At 49.6% G+C, this 25,442-nt stretch overlaps 1 protein-coding gene across 2 annotated transcripts in view; it reads right to left on the bottom strand.

The window, feature by feature from the left end:
• Nucleotides 1–25,442, bottom strand: part of CUX2 (cut like homeobox 2) — a 257,032-nt gene that overhangs the window by 201,413 nt on the left and 30,177 nt on the right. The window lies entirely within an intron of this gene.

Genomic DNA, 25,442 nt, shown 5'->3' on the forward strand with positions numbered 1-25,442 from the left:
GGGGAAATGAGCAATTTTTATGAGCTTGGAGGCCCAGACCCCAAAATGTACCATCTAGCCTCCAGCCTGAGCTCTTCCCCCACCACGCTCACCCCCGAGGCCCCAGGCACTCTGAATAGGTGACTTCTGCAAAGCCCACCTCCGAGCCTTTGCCCCCACTGTTCCCTCTTCCTGGAACACACGTTCCTGTCTCTTCCCCAGAGCTGTGCCTGGTTCTCCTTCAGATCTCAGCTTCCAGTCATCCTATATTGTTGGGATCTGGGGATCCCATACTGAAGGGGGCAGCCCAGTTCCTGTTTTCATTGAGCTATAATGTAGGCAACCTCCTCCGGGAAGCATCCTCAGCCTCCCAGATTTTGTTGAGCACCACTCCTCAGCGCCCACAGGCCCCTGGATTCCCCGTTTAGGGGACAGCTCTCCACAGGCTGGTTCCACCTGCCTGTCTGCGGTCTGTCTCCGGTAGCTATGACTAGGGGCTCCCCAAGAGCAGGGAGCAATATGCCATGCCTGCCAGGTCTCCCTGCGCCGGGCACAGCATAAGCCCAAGAGGTGGATGCTGAGTACATAAATGAACGAACAGCTTATGGTGGCAAAGGCATGGCTCACGGTCTTCCTCCTCTGGAGTCGCACAGAGAAACCAGGAAAGGAACCTAACTAAGTCCTTGCTAGAGAGACGACATGACATCGGCTCCAGCTCTTGTATACTCTGCCCTGGGGCTGGGGCTGCAGCCCCCTCCAGCCATTTCCTACTGTTTACACATCACTCTATTACCAACTGAGGCTCCACAGATCCCAAGCCTCAAACTGTGGAGTGGGAAAGAGAAATGTCAGCAGATGGCTCGCAACAGCCTCCCTCCAGGGCTTCCTGAATCTCCCTTTGAAATGTCCCTACATTAGCCTTCTCCTGGGCAGCCCTAGAGCCACAACCAGGCCCAGGGCCCCTTTGACACAGGCCTAGATGGTGGCAGGAGCCCCTCCCCAACTCCCTGACGGTTCTTACCTGACGATCCCTCCTCCCCACAGCAGCCTGAAGGCTCTTTGCCAAAGGTAATGAATCCTGTCACTGCCGCTCCAGGCTCAAACCCCTCCATGGCTTCCTGTAGCTCTTAGAATGGACCCCCCCCCCCCCAGATCCTCACCCTGAGCCTTAAGGAAAAGCCCAAACCCGACCCAGTGGCCTGATCTGAAACCCACCACCTGCTCCAAGCCTACCCTGATCCCCAATTAAATGACCCACCAGTCCTCAATGCCCTTGGTTCTCAACCTCTGTGCCAGCGCCCACGCTGTTCCCTATGTCTGATGCTGTTCCTTGGTGTAGAATGGCCACCCTAATTCCCTGCCTGGCAAACTCATTTTTCCAGCCCTGCTGCAAACAGTTCCTTTGCCACTCCTTCCCAGCTCCTGGCTCTCCTAAATGCCACAGAAAACCTCCATCTTATGCTGTCATGGGGGGTCTTCTCTCCCTGGTGACCCTCTTGAGAGTAGGAGTCCCATCTTATTTAACTAGGGGCTCTGCAGATCCGGCCCAGAGTAGACACATTAATATGTATTAGTGATTACTGCTGTGATGAATACAATTTTTAAGCTCCCCTTGCGGCCTGGTGCCTTGCTGTAAGCTCTCATATTAGTTTGTTTCTCATAAATCAAGCCAAAAGGAAAGATCCAGATGCCTCTGCTTGATCCCCAACTCCTTGTGCTCCAGTCTAGAGGTAGGGGGCTTGGGGATCAGCATGTGAGCAGTGGGGGGAAGGGTCCCTCAAAGAGGACACAGGGAGCAGGGGGGAGATGATGGGGCTCATCCCCCCAAGACAGGCATGTGAGTATCTGAGATGCTCACACTCAGCCCAGAACAACATGGGTCTGAGTTCCGTGTTGCATTCCCCCCCCCCCCCCCGTTACTATCCTGGAGCTCTGTCAGCAGTAGTCAGGACAGGGTTAGCATGAAGCAGGCTGTGTAGGCTTTTAAAAACAGGTGGGACCCTGAAAAAGGGACAGGAAAGATCCTGAGTACAAGATCCCCAGGGGTACTATGCTCTGCCCAGTGGGTTGGCAAGACCCTACTTTTAGAACATGATACTTTATCTTGAGGAAAGAAAATCACTCTCTGAAGGCAAGACCTTTGCTGCAGCCCCCCCCCCCCCCCCGCCCCCAACTTCCTCTGGCTGGGTCTCCTGGACAATTCCAGCTCTACTCACAAAGTAGAATGCCTTCCAAAGGGAAGAAGGAAGTTGGAGATGCAGCTGGACTAAGAAGTAGAGACTTAAGACATCAGAGACAAAGGACAGATGATGAGAATGCCGTGGGGCCTGGGGCAAGGGACTTTACCCCTCTGAGCCTCAGTTCCCTCACCCGGAAAATGGGTGTAATAAAAACTCCTGAGATCCCACACAGGGAACACCCAGCATGGGGCCTGGCCTCCTACTCTGCTCCACGTGTAGGAAGCATTATGACAATAATTTGGGTAAACCTAACTAGCTTCTAGAGAGCAGGAAAAAGGCCAGAGGGGAAGAGAGCAGCTCATGGTGGACAAAGAGACTTGGCCTGGGCAGTTAGGAAACTTGAGACCATGGTCCCACACCCCCCATACCCAGCCAGAAAGGCTCTGCTTTGTACCCTCTGGGCAGCCACAGGAGTGCTAACCAGCCTCTGGTGATGATAATGCTGAGTGCCAGGCAGTTCCTGATTCTCCACACTGGGGAGTTAGGGCGTGGGGTGGGGGTGGCGGGTGGGGTGGGCACGCTGTGGGGAGCATGCTCAGTGGCTAATCCAGGAGCTGTCACTCATCCATGAGCCGCCCTCATCGTGCCTCCTGCCCCTGGATTTGCTACCAGCTCTATCTTGTTCTGGGGGACATGGAACTTCCTAGCCCTTGCGCCCTTCCTGGAGGAAAGGGTGGGGGGTGGGGCTCAGGGCCTGAGCTCTGGAGGCAGATCATAGCTCCAGCAAAGAGCTCTCTGTGGAGCAGAGAGCTGCCACAGTTTACGGGGGTGGGGGTGGGGGTGAGGCTCATTCCAGGCCACTTACGATGCCAATCACTTTAGACCAGCATTTCCTGACTCTGCACAAGTCTCAGCATGCCCCCCATTATGGCTTCGAGACCTTGAAAGAGGGCAACAGTGCTCAAGGCAGACAAAATGGACAGAGGCTGTGAGTTCCCTCGGGTCATGAAGAGCAAAAGTAGTGACGATTATAACAACAGTAATATTAATCAAACATTCCTAATAGTGACAGCCATAAATATTGAACACCACCAGCTTTATACTGGATCTTACGCTGGCTCCTCCACCAACATTCTCTCATTTACTCCTCAGTAGACCCTTCAGAAAGGTAGCATTGTTATGCTTATTTTACCAACAGGAAACTGAGATTTAAAATGGTAAAGTCCTCTCCCCTGTTATCCCTTCTTACAGACCAGGAAACAAAGACCCAGAAAGGGCCAGCCACTGGTCTGAAGACACACAGCAGGTAAAGACCAGAATTTGATCCCAAGGTTATCTGACCTTCATGCTCTTAACCACAATTCTTTCCTCCCCAGCAAAACCCATGCCAATCATTCAACAAACAGTGGCCGAGCCTGTAAGAAACTCCAGGTAGTGTTCAGGGCTGGGGACACTGTGGTGAACATGAGGAGTCCCTGTGCTCTTGTGGCTGATCAGCTAATGGGGGCAAGACAGACACTGAAGGCTCCATCACTCCCGAGGGAGTGAGGAGTCCCCAGGGAGGGGATTAGGAGAGGACTTTATAATAAAGAGAGTTCACCACCTCCCAGAGATCAAGAACGCCCTCCTGGTTAAACAAGATGCATTCCAGGCCGCACGAAATTTCTGTACAGAGAGGCAAAACAGACATTCATTGGACAATCACGTAAATCCTTTCTATTGCTTAAAATGGTGGGTGCCACCAAACAGCTGGGCACTGTTGTAACCGGGGCCCAGCGGGAAGACACATGTCCCTGTTCCCTGTCCCCACAGACCCTCCAACCTGGAGGCAACTGAAGGCACTTACCTGGCAGGAAAGCCAGGCTCCTGGCATGACCCTTCCCTCCCCCTGCCAGCCCCAGGCCCCTGTAAACTTCTCCTGACCTGCCGGCCACACGGAGGTGGCCGGAGCTGCTCACTCGGGGCCCAGCCGCAGCCTCCGCTTCTCCTCCTTCATGCGGCTCTTGGAATTATCGATTCTGCCACTGGAACGGCCAGGATAATTTTGCTTAGCTTCAAATACCTGGTTCTCATGAATTCCTTGGCCAGAAGGTTATAAAGCTTCTTCTAAAACATGGGGGAAAGATTAAGCCTGCTCATGGTTAATAATACACTGTACCCTGTCCATCAAGCTGCCTGTCTGCTATTGGAAGTTCACTATTAGATACTTATTTAAACAGCCTCTCAAGACCTCCGAGGAAAGTGCAGTTATGCATTTTTCCCCTCCTTGCTGGCGCGAACGACTATAGATAAACATCAATTCGCTCCTGCGGATCACAGTCACAGTAAATAAATTTTTCAGGAAGCTCGAGATCCGCACAAAGGCTCCACCAAGCTCCCATTTCACACAACATCAATGTTTGGCCTCCAAGAAATAAAAGCTCTAAGGTGCCCGTCACTAGGGCAAAATTATCAATTGTCAAGTCACTTTTAAAAGAGAAAGACGACACAGCATCTCAGGGAGATATTTCCCTGATGCTTCAGGGGAAAAAGAGGTGGATGGACAGTCATCTCACCTGCAAACTAACCACTGGGACTTTTCCCCCTAAAACCCCAGGGGGCCATCCCCAAATTTCTGGCCTTGACCCACTGCCCCTTGGTGTACCCAAGCAGCGGCTAGAGCAGCCAGTTCCGGCTGAGTCCAATGACTTCAGTGACTCAGGCTCCCGGTTATTTTTATTTTCTCAAAGTGGGTTTTTTTTCCCCCCACTACTTTTAGAAGTGGCAGACGAGGCTTGTCTATTATAAAATATTTGTTGCAAACACACACACACACACACACACACACGCACACACATACACACGCTTGCTCTCCACACACAGTTCCTGTCTGTGTAAAAATCTCAAGTTGCTGTGGTGTGAGGGATAGGAGATGGGGAAGCTGAGACACCTGCCTGGGCAAGTGAGGGTTTATGTAACCCTTTGGGCCTCAGACTCAGCACAGTTCTGCCAGAGCTGGGATCCTCTGAGCTGGGAACCTGGAGGAGACACCATTTTAGAGATGGGGAAACTGAGGGATGGAGGAGCTAAAGACGGGGAAAGGGAATCAGAGAAGGGGACTTGAGTGTACCTGTATTTGAATCTCAGTTCCACCACCTTTCAGCTGTGTAGCCTTGGGCAGGTAACTTAAATTTGCCCAAGCCTCAGTTTCCTTATCTGTAAAAGGGGACTTGCAGCGGTCTCTGCCTCACAGGGTCACTGAGAAGATGCGCTCCTAGATTTGTGCTCATTAATTCTACGTAAAGGGCTCAGACCTTCCTCACCAAGTGCTGGCAGAGACTAGGGCTGGATCTGATAGGAGGGAGCACTGTTTTTAGAGCAGCACAGCCAGCCCCGATTCTAGGCCCACCACTTCAGGTCACGGTCATTTTCCCAGGGCCAGATTCTCTGTCCAAACAATGAGACCTGGGACTCGGCAGTCTCCAGCATTAAAATCATACGTGATGTCTTTACAACCACCTAGTAGAGAAGGTGCTGTTATTATCCCCAATTTTCGGAGTGGAAAATTGAGGCTCAGGTCAGAACAAGTTGTCAAAGACCAGGGAGGGACAAAAGGCCCCAGGCCTCAGCGCAGCCCCACTCAGAAGCTTCTGCTCCTCTTCCTGACTGACCAGGCCAACTGCAGCAAAGATTTCAGGTCTCAGCTTTGCTGTCAGCTTAACATTTAGGACTAACACTTCCTGGCTGGCCATGCAGGGGCGGGTGGTGGTATCACCCCCATACCTCTTCCTCACTTCTCCACAGAACTCCATACAAAGCTCAGAGCGAAAAGGATACTCTCAACATTTTCTAAAGAAGTTTGTACTGGGAGGAATAGCATCCCCCCAGAATTCATGTCCACCTGGAACCTCACATTGTGACCTTATTGGGAAAAAGGGTCTTTGCAGATATAATTAGTAAAGATGAGGTCATACTGGGTTAGGTTGAGCCTTAAATCCAATGAAAAAGAGGACAGACACACAGAGAAGACAGCCACGTGACAACAGAGGCAGAAATTGGAGCGATGCAACCACAAGCCAAGGAACGCCAAGGATGGCTGGCAGCCACCAGGAGCTGGTAGGGGCAAGGAAGGATCCTCCCCTATAGCCTTGAGAGGGAATGCGGCCCTGCTGACACCTTGATTCCAGACGTCTGGCCTCCAGAACTATGAGGGAACACATTCCTGTTGTTTTAAGCCCCCCAGTTGATGGGACTCTGTCATGGCAGCCCTAGGACACTAATACAGAGCTATTCTATAAAATGCACACAGAACCATGGGTGACAATTGTCTGGGCTTTTGGAAGGTTCCAGACTGGCTGGGGTGAAAACAAAAATGGGCCCTCTTGGCTGGACAACCAGGATGAGGTGGCCCAATCCACACCCCTCAATGGCCCCATCCAGTTTTTCAGGGGGCCACACGGGCCATCCAGTCACATTTGACCTTGGCCCACAATGACCCCGCTGTGTCTCCTCCAGGCCTTCCTGGAAAGGGCATGGCTGAGTCAGGATATCCACTATGGCAGCTTTGGGGTTGTAAATCTCACTTCCCTCCCCTGAACAGGAACAACAAGGCTAGCCTCACAGGTTATTTATTGCCGGCTGCCTCTTACGGAGGCCATTCTCTGTTCCAGGCACTGTGCCCAGTCACCTGGTTCCTGTCAGGAGGGGGATCACTATCTTCTTTAGCCACCTTTTGAGGTGAGTCTAGAGTGGCCTCTTACACAGACGGGCAAACTAAGGCTGGGAGTAGCTGGAGTTAGCTAAGACGTGGCACAGACAGACACAAACCCCAGAGTTTGTTGGACTCCATCACTTCTTAATCCAGAAGAAAGAGAAGCAGGTACCACACAGGAAGGCCTTGTCACACAGTAGGTGCTTCATAAATGCTGGTTTGTGCTTGCTGTGGAAACTGCTGTTTGGTGATTGTACTGTTTCTCAGCCCATCTCCCAAGATAGGCAGGAAAAGGGAGGAGAGCCCAAAGCCAGTCTTTACCATTAAAAGAAAGCAAAGCAAAGCAATAGTTGGTATATCTGTGTTAAGCTGATCAGATTGTGGCACATTTGGAAAGCCACTGGACAAAATAGGGAGTTGTGTCTTTAACATCAAGGACCTCATTTCCCTGGGGATGGTCAAGGCCTCTAGGTGGGGTTTGGGACTTAGAGTTTTTGTTGCACACTGTGAGGCAACAGCTCCAGGAGCATTTCATTTGACCCTCACAGAGTCAAAGATGCCAAGAGATGGGGAGATGGAAATTACCCCTATTTTACAGATGAGGCCATGGAATAGAGAGGTGAAAGGGGCCTCCTCTAAGGGCCTAGCCTAGAATGCAAGTCCGATTCACCCAAGATGCTCCCTCTTCTGGCCCCTTGCTGAGCTCTGTCAATTCCACATAGAGAAATGTCCTGAATTCATGCACTTCAACTCAAGTCCACTCCCACAACACTGCTCCAGTCCCCCATAATTGCTCCGCCCTGGCCTCCCAGCCTCCACTTGGGGCTTGCCTCTGTTCCTCTCCACTCCAGTGGCCAGAGCCACTTTTCTCAAGTGTAGGTCTAGCCATATCACTCCTCTGTTCAAACCCTCCAAGGCATCCCCCTTAGCCCTCAAGATGAATTCTAAATTCCTTACCTGGCCACAAGCCCCCTGGGATCCCTCCAGAAGAGACTGAGGGCCAGGGCGACTGAGTTCTGCTTTGGGCTTATTTAATGTTCAAGCATTAATGCCCTGGCGTTAGTTTCCCCAAAGCACCTGAACCTTCTGACCTCTGAGTCTTTGCATCTGCGTGTTCCCTTTCCCTGGAATGCCTTTCCCTCTCCTTCCTCTCACTCACCTGGCAACACTCAGTCATCTTCCAGCTCACAGCTTAAATGTTGCCTCCTGCAGGAAGCCTCCCAGATCCTCTGGGTGGCCCCTGTGATAGTGTGTGCCATCCTGCTCAGGAAACCAACAGCTAAGCAGAACTCAGGTGAGGAGAACACAGGCCCCAAGGAGCCATGTCAGGGAAGATCATCTGGGGAGGGAGCTCTGCTCCTCTCAGCACACTCTGGTCAGAGCTCTGCGCCTCAGGGCAGACAGATCAGCGTCCCGATTAGACCACAGACACTGCCCATGTCTGCTGTTCCCTACAAAGTGTTCTCTGTTTTCTTATTTAATCTTCATTATTATCCCCATTCTCAGATGATAAAAGGGAGGCTTGGAGAAGAGAAAACACTTGTCCTAGGCTTTGCAAAGTCTGGTGATCTGCTGGCCAAACACTTGATCTCAGCACTGCCAGACTTTGCCTACGTAACCTGTGGCTGTGGCCACCACATCATGGGGCAGATGTCCTGGGAACAGCAACGGTGCAAGACAGAGCAAAGGAAGCGTGATCAGCACCCTCGAGGGCTAGAGCCGGAGAGCACCACACTTGTTCCACTTGAAACAATTCCTTTTCCGTCCTGTGCCTTCGTCTCCCCAGCTGTAAAATGGGCACAGAATATCAACACTGCACACTTGACATCCTTGCATAAGGCAAAGGAGGAGGGTCGGGAGGGGATCAGGACTCCTGAGGTCAGCAGGTCATTCAGGAACAGTCAGGCAGGAAGCCCAGGCAGATGCTCGGCTATCTCTTCCCTACAGAGCTGTCAGTCACTTAAGAGAGCAGCCATGGTGCCCAGCTACATGGTCAGACATCATATGACGACACATGAGGGAGGTGAGCTTCTTGCCTCTACTCAGCGTCCAAACCACAGAGACTCAGAGCTGCAGATCTAGAGGACAGAACTCAGGGTTCTGGGCCAGACACTCCCAGGTCTGAGTCCCATCTCCACCATTTGCCAGCTGTGTGTCTTCAGACAAGTCCCTTAACCTCTCTGAGCCTGTTTCCTTCCCTGTAAGATGGTGACATCACATCCACCTACTTAGTGCAGCTGTTGGAAAGATTTGAGTTCATGTATCACATAGCAGGGGTTAGTTAAGGCCATTGCATTTCTAATATTTAATGAAATGCATTTACTCCTTTACTTTTTAAAAATTGAACATTTTCTGGGGCACCTGTGTGCCCCAGTCGGTTAAGTGGCTGCCTTTGGCTCAGGTCATGATCCCAGGGTCCTGGGATCGAGCCCCTCGTCGGGCTCCCTGCTCAGCGCGGAGCCTGTTTCTCCCTCTCCCTCTGCCTGCCTGCCGCTCCCCCTGCTTGTGCTCTCTCTCTCACTATCTCTCTGTGTCAAATAAATAAATAAAACCTTTAAAATAAAATAAAATAAAAATAAAAATTGAACATTTTCTTGTGAGATCATTGTAGACTCATATGCAGTCATAACAAAGAATGCAGGGCCCTCCTGTACCTTTCATCCACTTTCCCTCATGGTAATAACTTACAAAACAGTGGTACACAGTCAGTCACAGATCAGCGTTCCCAATTAGACCACAGACCCATTATTCTGGCCTCAACTTGCCTCTGGGTTGCTTCCAGGTGAAGTATAAGGGACCTAGGAATTAGGCAACTAGAATCAGGCTGGACCCTTACTGGAAGGTGGGAAGACAGCAGGGAGCAAGAAAACTTCTTAGAGCTTATACTTCAATGGGGGAGACAGACTCTAACTCAATAAACAACCCAATATCCAATTACAGATTGAAACAAATACTGGGAAGGGAACCAGAGGGTGCTGATACAAGAATAAAGGGGAAAATGTGCTTTAGCAAAAATGGTCAGAGAAGACCTCTCTGGGAGGAGATGGGAATTGAATGAACCAGCCATGGGAAGAGCACCCGGTGCAGAGGAATAGCACGTGCAGAGGTCCGGGGGCACAAACAAGCTTTTCAGAAACCAAAAACATTTAAGGAACTCTCTGGCTCTGTCTTCTTTCACATTCCCTGTTACTCACTCAGTCCCATTCATGATGTTCCTCAAGTCTTCCAAACACATTCCCCCAGAGAATGCCTGGAACACCTCCCAGGCTTTCTTCATGACCTGCCCCACATGTGTGCTGGTAAATGCTTCACAAGCAGCTCTCTGAGAAAAAAGTCCTAATTTGTAGCATCTGCCATTTCCATGGTGTAAATACTCCCACCATGGCAGAAGCCAAGCAACCAGCCAGACATCACTGAACCAAGAGCTAGGACGAGATGGGGGCAACTGGCTCTCATGATCCTACACCAGCCAACTCTAGCATGCCACTGGCTTGCTCTCCCATTTCAATTCAAGCCTTTAAATGTCACCTCTTAATCCTGTCTTAATCCCTGCCCCCCAATCAAACCAACATCCCTCCCCACCCTCTCACACCTGGTATTCATCTGTTTCTTTGCCACCTCTCTCCCTTGACCAGCAGGGCAGCTCCACGAGGGCAGGGAATTCTGCTGGCCCGTTCACTGCTACATCACCAGTGTCCAGAACAATGCTTGGCACATAGCAGAGGCTCCATAAATTCAGAGCATAAAAGGACGATGAGAAGGCCTGTGTGGCTGGGTTGTGGTGACATGAGGGACGACAGAAGATGGGGCTAGGTCAGCAGGGCCGACGGCCCATTGGCCTGGAGCCTCTGATGTGAGCCTTGACTTTCCTCTGAAAGCTTCTGAGCAGCTGAGTGACGAGACTGATTTGTGTTTTAAGAAGCCTCCTTTGGATGCGGGTGGGGAACAGTCGCCCCAAGGGGCAGAGAGAGAAGGAGAGAACGAGGGGCACCCTTGAGATGCATTCCGGGGGCAGAGAATCAATCCTCAGGCCTGGGAGACCCAAGCTGGACCCTGAGGCTTCCACAAATCCCTTGCACCTAAGCAGGAGCCTCTACAGAAGGGGGTCGCCAGGAAGCCTGGGTGACAGCGGGCCGTCTGCCAACCCCCCAACACATGGTTCCTCATTATACAGTGTAGTTGTTGCTGCCAAGCCTCCACAGCCACTTGCATACCGTTTTGCTTTTAAAATAGAAGTTTCCTGTGAAATTGCAAATAATTCATCACTGAGAGTCCTTAAAACGTTCACAGGTATTTAAAATGCTATATAATCAAGTTCGCAAAAATATAAAGTGTAAGCGTTAAAATACTTTAATGTTCTAATTAAAACCGACCACTTATGCCCTGGCGCTGACTCCTGTTTACTATTTCTGAAATAGCCGGTGGCCTTCTCTGGGGGAAAAAAAAAAAAAATTTTTTTTAAATTGGTCTTATTAAAAAAAAGGAAAAAGTTAAGTTTGCTCTCTCCAGCTGTACACTGAAGGAACTAAAAATCACACTCTCAAAATATCCACAGGTTGCCAGCTGCTAATGTGTAAGGGGGCAGGGGGCATCTGTGGGCCCCTCCACCTGCTCCCTTGAAAACACAGACTGGGCAGAAATGGGAGAAAAGGGGAGGAGAAAATCAGGGTTCTGAGAACACCCACCACCCCACACACCACCAACCACACCAACCCACGAATTAGGTCCTCACTGTTGGAAGCCAGGAGGGAAATCATATTTATTTATAAGGTTTAAGGAGATGGGCCAAGGCTCTATCTCCCCATAAACCTTGGTCTCTGTCAAGCACAGTTATGATGTCTTTACATATGCTGTTCCCTCACACTTGCCCCTGCAAACTTCCACTCAGCTTTCTGTTCTCAGCTCCTCAAAGCTTTCCCTGCTTATTCCCAGTACTCGAGGAAATCATCCTGTTGTCTGGTCTGCTCTCACTGTTCTCCTGTGTCATGGGTGGCTTGTCACTCTGCTCCCACCAAAGCGACCTTGAATGAGCAGGTTCTTGAGCCAAATGTGGGCCACCCCATTAATGGCAGCCCCTGACCAGTTGCTGGGCCTCTCCTCCCAACCTCAGCTCCTGCCACACAAACTCCTTCGTGCTTCCCTTCCTTGGCACTGAGTGCCACCCGTAACCATGTATTTATTATAATCTGTGCATTTGCTTGTTCAGCACCCCTCTTCATCTGGGCTATAATTTCCATGAGATCAGAGGCCACGCAGGTGCCCAGGGCCCATGTATGTGCACCCAGTAGGTACTCACTAAATGGCACAGAAAACAGTCTTTAAGCTCCCTCCTGAATTTCAGTCCCTTTAATAAAATGCCTTTCATTCATTCATTCATTCATTCATTCAACAATACTACCCTCCCCTCTTACCAAGAACCCACTTTGTATTAAGGCCCAGAGACACCCCAAGATGCATGGGCTCTGGGTTCCCCAAGCCCTCTCCACCCCAAAGCGTTCTTCTTCCTTTTTCATTTGCCCCTAGCGCCATGGACCCATCAGGCCCGGGACCTTGGACCCTGGCCCCTGGAAGACCAGGCTCCACCATTTCTTTCCTCCATGGTCTCCTTGACCTTTTAATCCCTGTCCTTCTAGTCCTGTTCTCAAAGGTCTTGAGCACCTGTGTCTTCCTTCCCCATTCTTGCCCTACTTCTGGGCTGCATCACTGTTCACCAGCATGCTGGCTACTCCCTGGCTGGACTCCCTGCTCCCACTCAATCTGACACAGTGGTTCTCAGCTGGGGGTACTGTGCCCCCCAAGGGACATTTGGCAATATCTGGAGATATTTTTGGTTGTCCCATTTAGGAGGGAGGCAGTGGGTAGAAACCAGGGATGCTGCTAAAAATCCTACAATGCACAAGACAACCCACACAACCAAGTGGTCCAAAATGTTGATAGTGTGGAGGCTGAGAAATCTTGTGATAAAAAGAATCTTTTAGGGGCGCCTGGGTGGCTCAGTCGTTAGGCATCTGCCTTCAGCTCAGGTCATGATCCTGGGGTTCTGGGATCGAGCCCTGCTCCCTGCTCAATGGGGAGACTGCTTCTCCCTCTCCCCTTCCCCTTGCTTGTGTTCCCTCTCTTGCTGTCTCTCTCTCTCTCTCTGTTAAATAAATAAATAAATAAAATCTTAAAAAAAAAAAAAGAATCTTTTAAGCAAGCCCCAAACATCTCACTCTCCTGCTCAAACACCTTCTAGGGCCACCTATGGCCCACGAACCTACCCAGCATCCCCTCTTGACATTCAGGACCCTGCATTCTCCCAGCCTAACTCCCCATCTCTCTTCCATACATGAGCCAAGCTGGCCTGTTCAGCACTTCCCACACTTAGCCCTGATCTTCCTACCTCTGGGCCCTCGTCCATGCTATACACTCCTCCGTCTGTCAGCCTGTCAAGCCTTTCAGCTTTCAAGGTTTGTATCAGTGCCCTGTCCTTTCTCCCAGGCTCCCCAGCTGATCTAATCTCTGTCTTTCCTCTGCTCCCATGCCCTGAGCTTCAGTTTCCCCTAGGCCACCTGCCACCCCCCCTGTCCACTCTGCTCACTGCTGCTTATGGGTTGTCTTCGACTCTCGAAAACTTGGTCTCAATCATCTCTCCCCGAAAAGTACCCAGCACAATACTTGTCATACAGTAGATGTTCAAGAGATAATGAACTAATTCAAACACCGTTTTCCATTGAAGTTTCACATCCAGAAAACTCCCTAAATGCAAACCCAAGTCAGGCCATCAGCCTTTTATTGGACTGATTCCAATCCCTTTAGTTTTGCCTTAAATGATGCATTGTGATTTCCACTTCTCCCCTTCTCCTGAGCTCAGTGCAGAAGCCTGAACTGCTCAGTCCACAGTGTGAGCAAAAACAGAGATGCTACAGAGCTCCATGCTATCCCCACCTGCAACTCCCCCCCGCACCCCCCCACCAACCTTTTCAGAGATACTGCTGCTCTCTGCAGCGGGTCAATTTCAAAGTACAAAAAAATACATTCCCAATGCTGAAAACCTAAAAACCTCCTTAAGAAAGCCAAACACAAAAATTGCCTATAATCTCCACCACCTTAAAAAAAAAATGCAAAAGAGACCTAGGAACTATTCCACTCAGGGGTGAGGGAGCTGGGGTATTTATTCACCAATTCCTGAGATTGAGGACTACTCCCAGGGGTTATGTCCCAGCACTTCTGGCCAGCCCAACTCTTAGGCAAAGTGGTCTTGTGGCTTTAGACAAAAACCTCAAGGGCACAGAGATGAATCATCAGCAGGTGGAAGCTTGACAGAGGACACTGAAAAGTCCCAGGGGACTGGTGACAGCATCTGCTAATCTGCTTTTACCTCTGCCTCAGGCCACATAGTGGATGACCAATGCCCCAGCACCAATTCTCAATACACCTAGCAATCACCCCTTATTTTCAGCTGGGGATCCCTGCCCCATCCCGTCCTACTCCCTTCCAACTATTATGAACATCTGTCATGCTTTTCTGGCTAGCCGGCATCAGAAGCTCCTTTTTGTGGGTAGAGAAGTCCCTCCTTACATGAGTCTTGGTGGAAGGCTGAGTCCATTGCTGCTGCTTGCAATTAAGAGTCGTGGATACCAGTTCCTCCTCCATTCTCCAGGTGAAGCTCAGGACCTGAGACTAGGCCAACGAACAAATCTTATTCCCCTGGACGAGGTGGGCTCTGCTTTTTTGGATTTATAAAAATTACACATTACTTGCTGCTCAGGGCTGGCTTTTATCCCCATAGCAATATGCAGAAGACATTTCCTTGGAACGTTAAATATTAATTGGTCTTTCCCTTCTTAAAAAACAACTTCCACACTTTTTAAAAAATGAAAACAAAATCCAATGAATTTTGCTTGGAACAATACCCCTTGAGAAAGCTGGAATCAGGGGATGTTTGCAAACCTTGAGTGGACACTGAGTAGACAGCAGCTAAAGGCAAACCAGAGAAGAGTCCCTCCCCACCCCCAACACTGTAGTAGCTAATCAGGCCGGTGATGGGGTGGTGAGGGCTGATCTCTGGGTCCCAGACATGGACTGCACTTCTCAGAAATGCTGCCATAACCAAGGGGCCTTCGTTATTCATTTTGTACTTACAACTACAATAGCTTCTATTTATTAAAGAATTACTATGTTGGGAACTCATATTGAGCTCAAACTCAATACCCACATCACTGCAAGTTCACAACAACTCTACAATAGCTATCACCAACAGCATCTCCATTTTATGGGTAGGAAACTGAGGCTCAGGAAAGCTTAGCGGTAATATTAGAAATAATAACTCACATTTATTGAGTCTTACTATGTACCAGGTACTGTTCTAAGTGCCTTCCATTGATTTACTTCATTCTTTCAACATTTATTTGCTGAGCACCTACTATGTGCCAAGCCCCATTTTAGATGGACAGCAGAAGCAAGACAAACAAAAATCTCTGCCCTGCTGGAGCTGACATTTTAATGGGAGAAATCAGTAAACAAGATAAATGGTTAAAAGATACACAATGATCAATCATGTTAAGTGCTAAGGAAGGAAAAATAGCAGGGAAAAGAAGAGAGAGAGGGAATGGTACGTGGTGTGTGTGTGTTGTGAAATTTTGGTTAAGGTGGCCAGAGAAGGCATCCCCGAGAAGGTAACTTTTGAGTAATGATGAAACAAGTGAAGGAGCAAGCTATGCTGACAAGTAAGAAAAGAGGGAACCGCAAGTGCAAAAGTCCTGGGGTGGAGTGTGCCCCACCTGTTCAAAGCAAAAAAGAGATATTAACATCACTCCCAGATGAGGAACTGAGGTCCTGAGAACTTGACTTGCTCAAGGTCGAAGAGCAAGCAAGCAGATGTGCCAGAACTAGACCCCAGGACTTCTGGCACTAAAGCAGATGGCTCTTTCTACTGAGATCCCTCAGCAAGCAATTACTCTGTGCAATGCCTGGATTAAGATGTTTGTGAAAGCCTGCTTGTCACAAAGGCAGCTGGGAAGTGAGGCGTCCTCCTCCAAGTCCCAAAGCCACACAGACACTCCCAGTCCTGTAGACACACACATAGGTGTATCTGCAGGCCCTTCTGCCCCACCCCAAAAGACAGACAGTGCAGGTACAAGAACAGCAGCACTGAGGGATGTACAAAGATTAAACTAATAAATAAAGCCGCCCAATCGATGGTTCTTGGAGCAGAGCACTGGGGAATGAGAAATCACTACTCATGTCGGGAAAGTCCAGCTTCTCCATGTCCTACCAAATCCACAACTTCAACCAGCAGCAACAAGAAAGACAAGCTGAGCTGGGAAAAGGGGGTCAGGGCCTACCAGGTACAACTGTGTGACTGTAGGCAAGTGACTGCCCCTCTCTGAGCCTCATCTGTAAATCAAGGGTGTTAACACCAGTCCTTGCTCTAAAGGCCACTGCAGGCCCACCCTGGTGAATGTCACAGTGTATCTATCACAAATGCTATGGACAATTTTGACCAGATAATACTTGCCTGTGGCAAAGGTTCAGAGGCTACAAGAAGGTGTAAAGGAGAAAGTCAATCTCCCACTCGCACCAAGTCCCTTTGCCAAAGGCAATCACTGTTGGCAGTTTCTTATGAGTTCTTCTGCAAAGTTCTATATCAAGAATTATTCTCACTTGCTTATATGTGCAAAGAGCAGCCTGTCTGAAGTCACGAGCTTATAAAAGGCAGTGCTGAGACTGTAAGCCCTCACATCTACCTGACCCCAAAGCCCAAGTCTCCAACCTCTTACCACCATGTTCCTAGCTCTTCCAGTTTGAAGAAAAGTCTGGAGGACCCATCCACAGATGGGACGTGTTCTGTCACAAAGAATCCCTCTACTCTCATGGGACCAGGCCACCACAGGCTTAGGGCTACAGGCCTTATCAGGCCTGGCCAGGGCCTCAGCCGGCCCAAGCACCACCTCCTCTTTCTGAGCCACCTGGCCATGGACCAGAATTGGAGAACCCATCCCCTTCACCCCACTCCATGCTGTGTCCCCGGTCCACATCCCCATCACTGCTTACTGCATGACTGCAGGAAACCCCGCAGCAGTCTGCCATTCCTACAACCCCTTCTCCTCAGAGTGACCTTTTCTAAAGCAAAACTTGAACAAGCCACTCCTTTGCTCAAAACCTTCCCAGGGCTCCCCATGACACTGCAGATAGAACCTAAAGTCCTTCCCCTACCTCGCCCAGCCCCTGTTTACCTTTCCAGCCTGCCTCCCATCTCTCTCTCTCCCTTTGTCATCCACTCACCTGCCCACCTGGCCACACTTGGCTCCCCCAGCACACCGGCCTCTAGGCCTTCACCCCTGCTCTCCTGCCTGCCTGGTGCTCACTTTCCAGTTCTCTTCACTCACAGAGACCTTCCTGGACCACAGTCGAAACTAGGTATTCTTGTTATTTTTCCTCACAGCACTTCGTACACTTTGTAGTTATACACCTTGTTTCTTCTACACCGGCTGCCTCAGCCCCTCTCCAGAACGTACACTCTGTGTGGGCAGCAACCGTGTCTCTCTCAATGATGGCTTTAGCCCTGATGCCGAACCCAGAGCCCGGTACACGCTGTGGATTCAACTGTTTGTTGAATGGATAAATAAAATGATCGGGAAGAACTCCCTTCCACCATGAACCTGTATGCATCCAGTTTACTCATTTGCCCGCTTCCGTACATTGTTCTGAAAATCTGAGAACAGGGTTGGAAACCCAGCTACCTCCAGAGCTAAAACACCTTGGCCACCCTTGGCTACTGCCCAGACTCTCTTTGTCTCCTCCCTTCTTCCTTGCTGTTACATTAAGCAAAACTTCTCCATTGGCAAATAAATGCTTTTTCCATCAATAACCACAGATGACTAAATCAAACCTTTAGCTGCTGTTCTTATCTCTTAAACAGACCCATGGATTTCCCAACTAATCAGAAGGTGAATCAAATGCTGCCATTTGAGGTGGGAGATAATCCGGTCAATTTCTTCCAGGACGAGGGATCTGGGTGGGAATTTGCGTATGGCCCCCAAAAAACAAACACTCTTGTAAATAAAGCCAGCCTCCATCCTGTCTCCACAATGCAACTCTTATTGAGTGAGTCAGGTGTTTGGCTGATTAAAAATTGATCCATTTCAAAATCTAATCAACAGAATAGGATTCTTTCATACGTTATCAAGAGAGCTGCTGACATCGAAAACCAAACCTGTTATTAACCCATGAACTCCAGTGACCTGCTGCTCGCCGCTCCGCGGGACCGTAAATTATTCAGTGGTCCAAGACTGGGGCTAGCAAGCCTGATGGATTTAGACAGGGGCGCAGTCCAGGGAGTTCAGGTCGATGGCGTGGCCCCACTGGTCCCCAGAGGCTAGGGTTCCAGACACTTGGGGTCTTCGGATCATGACTGCGAATACATTAGCCCCATCCAGCTGGGTCTTGCCATGGCTGTGCCTTTGACGGAAAAGCCTCGCTCAACTCTCCAAGCAGAGCTGGGAGGCTGGCCCGGGCCTCGGGTGGCTGTGGGGCTGGGGAACAATATTATCCCTAATTCCCAAGTTAATAAATTATTTTCCTTGAACTACAGAAAGGGAAAAAATAAACAAAGATGAGGGGGCCTGGCCGCATCTGCAAACAGGAACAGGCAATACAGTCAGTTCAAATATTTTACCTCCTCGCACAACGAAGAGCTCTGTTGCAATGGGACCGTTTAAAAGAGGAGATGAAAAAAGCCAGCCATTGGCTGTTTATGTGTCTGGCAGGGCCCAGAGGGGCAACAGGCTTTCTTGCCAACTTCTAGACTCTTTGACCTTGAATTAAAGCCTCGTTAAGAGTCCTATCTTATAAAAACAAGAGCAGAGTAAATAAAGGCTTTTTTAAAGGACACATACATACCCACGCCAAAGTCTCCATCCTGCTAAGCAAGCAGGAAATCCAGTGGCTGCACCGGCATTATTATTTTGGGGCCCATATTCCACAGCTGACCTGATTAGAGAGGATGATTTAAGAGGGAAAAATGTGAGTCTCAGGCAGGGCGGGAAGGAGCCTGGAAACTGGAACGAACTGGACCACCGCTGAGTGATGACGGGGACAGACGTGAGCCATTTCCTTGTTCTGAGCTTCTAGGAGACCCCGGAGGAGTAGAGACACGGGCTCTACGGAGCAACCCCTGGCAGAGCCAGCCAGGCTCTGTGAGCTGTGCAGGCAAGCCACATTCGAATCCCAGCTCTGCCACTTCGTGGCTGTGACCACGGGCACGTGACTCAGTCCCTCTCAGCCTCAGCTTTCTCATCTGTCAAATGGGAATAATAAAGCCGCTATGTATTTTAAGTTCTCCAGGTTCTCCCTGTATGAGAGGCACACTGGAATTACTCAAATGCTCCACAGATGGTATCTGCTGTTATTGTTAATATTATTGCTATTAGGATGCCAGGTGTTTTGCACTCCTTAGAGGAGTGCACGATAAAGTCGGCAGTGGATTAACATCCTCAACTGCATATTTCCCACCCAAATGCTTGACCTTTATGAAAGTTAGGATTCCAACCTGCCTGTTCAGTGCATGAGGCTTTAGTAGGAACCCCAGAAAGAACCTGTACAATATGTGCTTGAGCCTGAAAGCCAAAGTCCTGGGTTTAAATCCCAGTCCTGCCAGTTGATAGCTGTGTGATTTTGGGAACATGAATTCACTTTTCTGAACCTTAGTTTTCACAACTTTAAAAAATGGGGTGATCATACCAACTTCCTGGAACTCACTTAGCATGGTGCCTGGCACACAGTAAGCCCTCAATGAATGCTGGCTGTTATCACCACCATTATTATTCAGACTCAGTTTTCCATTTGGCCAAGAGGAGACTCTTTTTTTTCACTTGCTAGCCAGTGTTGAACCTGACCGGAGCCTCTTACTGAGTGACCCTGGGCAAGTTACTCCGCCTCTCTGAACCCTGGGTTCCTCTCCAACAGGGGTAAACAATGAAGACTACAAACTCTGAAGGGCAAGGCCCGCATCGGTCTTGGCCACAACACTGCTCCTCCAGTGGACAACCGTGCCCAGTCTACAACGAACAGTTAAAGAAAGAAAAAAGATAGCACTATAATTAAAATACTTGCTTGACGAGTTCTTCCCCCCAAAACGTCTATGCCTAGCACAAGCTGTCAGCAGCAAATAAATGTAGAAAGAAGGTGAATATTTCCTTCCTCAGACCCAAACCCTGAGGAGCCCTCATTGCAGGAGCGGAAAGCACCTAACCCACTCCAGCCTAAACTGCCTGGACATGTTGGCTCTGCCCCAGAGAGCACCCAGGAGGCCAGAGAGAGGCTGACTCCCCAGCTAACAAACTCTTATAGATCACCAGGAATCCTCTCTTAAATAATAATATATTTATAAGTCTGAGGCCCCTATGACCTCTCCTCAAAGCAAAATCATCCCCTGAAGGCCCCTCGACCTGATCATATTGATCCCGTCTGAGCTGTAATTTTGTGGCTTTGAGTTGAGGAGACAAGGACGGCCTGCCCAGCTGGCTGTGGCCTGGAAGCTCCAGGGGTGCCTGGCAGTGGCTGTGATGAAAAAGAAATCAGATCTGTCCTCCAAAGTCAGAGGAGCGGCTGCCCCGGCAGGCAGGACTCAGGTAGGGGACAGGAGTGGCAGTGGGCATCGCCTCCGTCCACCACTGTCCTCAGGCCCAGCCTGGCCCAATCCAGACCAGAGAAGACCCATGGGGACTGAATGAATGGACCGTAAGTCCCTGAGGCTCTGGCCAGGCAGAGACGGGTAAAGGCAGTGATTCTGGGAGCCCAGGCCCTGCCCCATGGCCAGGCCCAACCTTACCTGGCCAGACAGTGGGATCTCCAGAGACCTCAGGTTTGGACCCAAGGGGTGCCATGCCACCCACACTGGCAGCCAGAACCTGGTGGGCACCTTGAGCTGAGACGGGCTCCCAGGACAGCCAAGCCCGCCCTGCTGCTGCTGCCGCCTCTACTGTTTATCCAGTCTGTTTTCCTCATGACAGGCCTTCCAAGAACTGCAGACAGAAATCAATGCAGCTGGTCCTAGTGCCCACATTCCCGCCCCCACCTATCCCTCCTGCTGCCAAAGTTCAGTGTCGCTTCCTGTAAAGCTGGGGCAGGCTACTAGCTGAGCTTGAAGGGAAGCTGAGCTAGGGACACCCCCTCAACCCCTGACCCAGATTGGAGGCCTTGGGCAGAGGAGTCCCAGGAAAGGCTAGGCAAGGCCAGGCCCTTTATCTTCACCCAGTGGGGAGAGCTAAGCAGGCAGGGAGCTGCAAGGAAGAGTTTTTCCTGCCCAACCTTCCACTTAGCACATCCCCAACATGGCAACAGGAGTTTACCCTAAAGTTTTGGTTCTGAGTCACCTGGAGCCTTGGTGGAAAATTCAGACTCTCATCCCAGCCTTGGAGATTCAATTTCAAGAGATCTGGGGTAGGGCTGGGATTCTGTACTTTAACAAGCCCCCTAGGTGATTCAAATGGGAAGGTAAGTTTGGGAAACACAATTTGTGTGCAGCTTCCAGGATGCTAATCACTGCAATGCTCAGCAGAGAAATAAACTGTAATTAAGAGGATAACTAGATAATGGGGCACCTGGGTGGCTCAGTTGGTTAAGCATCGGACTCTTGATTTTGGCTCAGGTCATGATCTTAGGTTTGTGAGATAGAGCCCCGAGTCAGGCTCCACGATGGGCACCTGCTTGAGATTCTCTCTTTCCCTCTCCCTCCCTCTACCCCTCCCCTTCATACTCGCATGTAAGCGTGTGCACGTGCTCTCTCTCTCAAATTAAAAAAAAAGGGGGGGTAGCTAGATAAAATAAAGGACTCCTGGATAAATGTGAATTCAGATAAACAATGTATATTATTTAGTATAAGTATGTCCCAAATATTGTATGGGCTCTATTTAGATTAAATATTATTTGTTGTTTATCTGAAATTCAAATTTAACCAGGCATCGGATATTATTTTTATTTTTTGCAAAATCTGGCAACCCAAACTGAAAAACATTTACCATCCCACGCCAAAGGCTAACTGAGAGAATATTATATAGCCTCTAAAATGGATAGAAACAGTCAACACAGCATTTGCCATGCCAGGCCCTGTTCCACATGCCTCACATTTATTACTTAACTCATGTAAATATCCAAATATTTATCATCCAGATAACAGAGGCAGGCATTATTGTCCTTTTTGACAGAAGAGGAAACTGAGGCACAGAGTGATGAAGTCACTTGGCTAAAGCCACACAGCTGGAAAGGCAGAGCTGGGTGATAAACTAAAGGAAGTCAGATTCCAGAGTTAAGGACAGACAATCACTTTACTGCTCTCTAATGGGAGAATAAATGATAAGAGACATAAAAGACAAGATCACGTAATCTAGCATGAGGTGGAACAATACTTACAGCGTGGTCTCATTCCATAAAATGTATATATAAGTTATATATAAAGGCATTAGAGGAATGATTGGAAGGTCACGCACACCTGGCAGAAGTGTAAACCAGTACAAACACTTTGGAAAACCCCCAAAGCTAAGCACACGCCTTCTGTAACCCGGCCATTCCACTCCTTGACATATAGCCTTGAGTCTCAACCAGAGGTGATGTTTGCCCACCTCCTCTGGGACACTGGCAATCCTTGGAGACACTTTTGATTGTTGCAAGTTGGGAGATGCTACTGTCATCTAGTGGGTAAAGGCCAGGGATGCTGCTAAACATCCTACAATACCCAGGGCAGTCCCCACAACAAAGAATCATCCATCCCCAAATGTCAACAGTGGCAAGATGGAGAAACCCTGATATATTCCCAAGAAAAATGTATGTGCTTATGCACCAACAGACAATCCTAACAGTGCTCTCGTAGGAGCCCCAAACTGGAAGACACCCAAATGCCCATCAACAGGAGAATGTATGAATAAATTGTGGTCTATTCACACAAAAGAATGCTAGATGGCAATGAGAATGAATGAACCACAACTACACACAACAACGTGGGTGAATCTTGAGAACACAATGTTGGTGAAAGAAGCCAGACACAAAATAGTATGTGCTGGCTGATTCTCTCTACATAAAATTCACAAACAGGCAAAATTGATGTGTGCTGTTAGAAGTCAGAAGAGGTCACATTTGGGGGGGCAGGATGGCAGTGACGAGAAAGGGCATGATGCGGCTTCTGTGGTGGGAGCAGGGATGTTCTGTTTGTTGATCTGAGTGGGTTTTTTAAAAGATGTTATTTATTTATTTGAGAGTGTGCGTGCTCATGAGAGACAGAGAGAGAGAGCGCAAGAGAGAGCACGCACGAGCTGGGGGAGGGGCAGAGGGAGAGGGAGAGAAAGAATCCCAAGCAGACTCCCCGCTGAGTGCAGAGCCTGACACAGGGCTTGATCTCACAACCCTGAGATCATGACGTGAGCTGAAACCAAGAGTCGGACACTTAACCAACTGAACCACCCAGGGACCCCTGATCTGTGTTCTTTTCTGTATATTTGTTACATTTGGACAAAAAGTCTAAAGAAACGGTGATAAAGATTTATCTCAGAAGCAGGTGATTTTTATTTTCTTCTTTTTGCTTATTTGTTCTTTCCAGAATTGCCACATTGAACATGTCTTACTTTCTTAATGACTGAGTAGGCCAACAGTAAATGCGTTTATTCATTCATCAAAAATGTGCTGACCCCTCCGATGTGTCACTGTCCCCCAGCACAGGGCACTGGAGTTGGTGAGGGAAGAGCACCCCTGACTTCAAGGAGCTCACGGTCTTGGTGGGGGTGAGGAGAGGACAGAACTACAACCTGGGTCTGAGCCACAGCAGCCAGCAGCCGGGTATTTCACCCACCCAGCCCAGTGTTTTAATCCATTTGATTTCCCCCAGAGCAGGGTCACGTCTCCCCAGCTCTCTGGCACCCCCACTTCCCCACCAAACTTCCTCCTGCTTACCCAGGGCTGAATCCATCATTAATGTTACCGTCTGCCCCTCCACTCGTGGGAGTTAGCCATTCCCTGAATTAGATACTGCCATCAGCACTATACTCTGACAGAGAGACGGACAAGGGACTATAGAAACAGAGGAAGCAAAAATGTATGGGGGTGAGGAGGCCCAGGGGCCAGAGGATTTGCTCTTGATAGGAACACAAACACATGGACAAAATACCACTATATAAATAAAGCAGGCTTTTATTTGTGGTCGACCCCGGGGGGGAGGTGTTGCCAAGAGGGGACACTTAAAAGAGAGGTGGGTGTGACAGAGGAATAGGAGTCCACTGGATAGACAAGGTATGGAAAACTACTATGGACAGGGAAACAGCATGGAGGGGAAATAATGTTGCTCTCTGGAAGTCACACTCACTTTATTTTTTTTTTAATTTTATTTATTTGAGAGAGAGAGAGAGAGGACAAGCAGGGGGAGGGGCAGAGGAAGAAGCAGGCTCCCCCACTGAGCAGGGACCCGACATGGGGCTCTATTCCAGGACCCTGGGATCATGACCTGAGCCGAAGGCAGACGCTTACCCGACTGAGCCACCCAGGCGCCCTCACTCTCACTTTAATATGGCTGGTGCATGGGCTGTAAGGGAGGGTCAGCCAGGGTGCATCCAGGGAAGGGAACATCAGCTAAAATTTATTAAGCACGATGTGCCAGGCACCATGCTAAGGAAGTGTTTTGCCTATATTATCTTCACTAAACCAAATGACTCTATTCTACAGATGGGAAAACTGGAGCTCAGAGAAGTGACAGGACTGGCTCAGTGAGGGTGGCAGAACTGGGATCCAGAGCCACGTTCTTAACGCTGAGATCTTCCCCCTCCCCTCGCATAGGAGAGCCATGGTGGCACTGTCGCACCCCTTCTCCTCTCCTCCCATGGGGCTGCCTGGAGCTACTAGACCCCCTGAGGCGGCACACAAGTCAGCAAAGAAGGGAACGGAGTCGAACGGGGAAAGGCAGAGCAGGTGAGCTACAAAGCACTGCTGCACGGCCCTGCTGGGAACATAGTAGAAAATACCAGCTGCTCCAACCAGCATCGCCTTTAATCTCTTCAGAAAATGGATGCTGCTCTTGGGTCCCCGGAGAGCCTAAAGTTTGGGCTGAAGGCTTTCTGGAAAAAAGCTCACTGTTGCCGGCATCTCCACAGTCACCCCGGGTGACGTCTGACACTCCAGCACCGACTCGCTGACAAGCGTCTTCAAAGGACAGAAATCGGCCAGCTTTGCCATCTTTTCATACAGATGTCATTCACCCACAGGAAGCGCCATGCATTGTGAGAGTTATTTTGGTTGGAGGAAGCCAACCCCAGAGCAAATCCAAGAAAGAAATAAAAGGAAGGGGAGGGGGGAGAGCAACTCAGGCAAAATGTGACAAAGTGGCGTTTGGCTAAACTGCACACAAAACAATCTTTTTCAAGATGATCTTTTTTGAGATCAAAGATGAGCGGGGAGAACTGTGCTGAACGTCAGCAGGTGCAGCGGGCTCAGGAAGACGTTGCGGGACTTTGCATGTGTCTACGGGCCGCATTTTAATGGGCAAAAGCCAGGTCCAATGAGCCACCTGCTTGGCTCAAGTGTGACCGGCGAGGAGCTAGATGCCCCCTGCTAGGGGATCCCAACAGGCTCCT

The sequence above is a fragment of the Phoca vitulina genome, unplaced genomic scaffold (assembly GCF_004348235.1).
Source record: "Phoca vitulina isolate PV1807 unplaced genomic scaffold, GSC_HSeal_1.0 scaffold46, whole genome shotgun sequence".
NCBI lineage: Eukaryota > Metazoa > Chordata > Mammalia > Carnivora > Phocidae > Phoca > Phoca vitulina.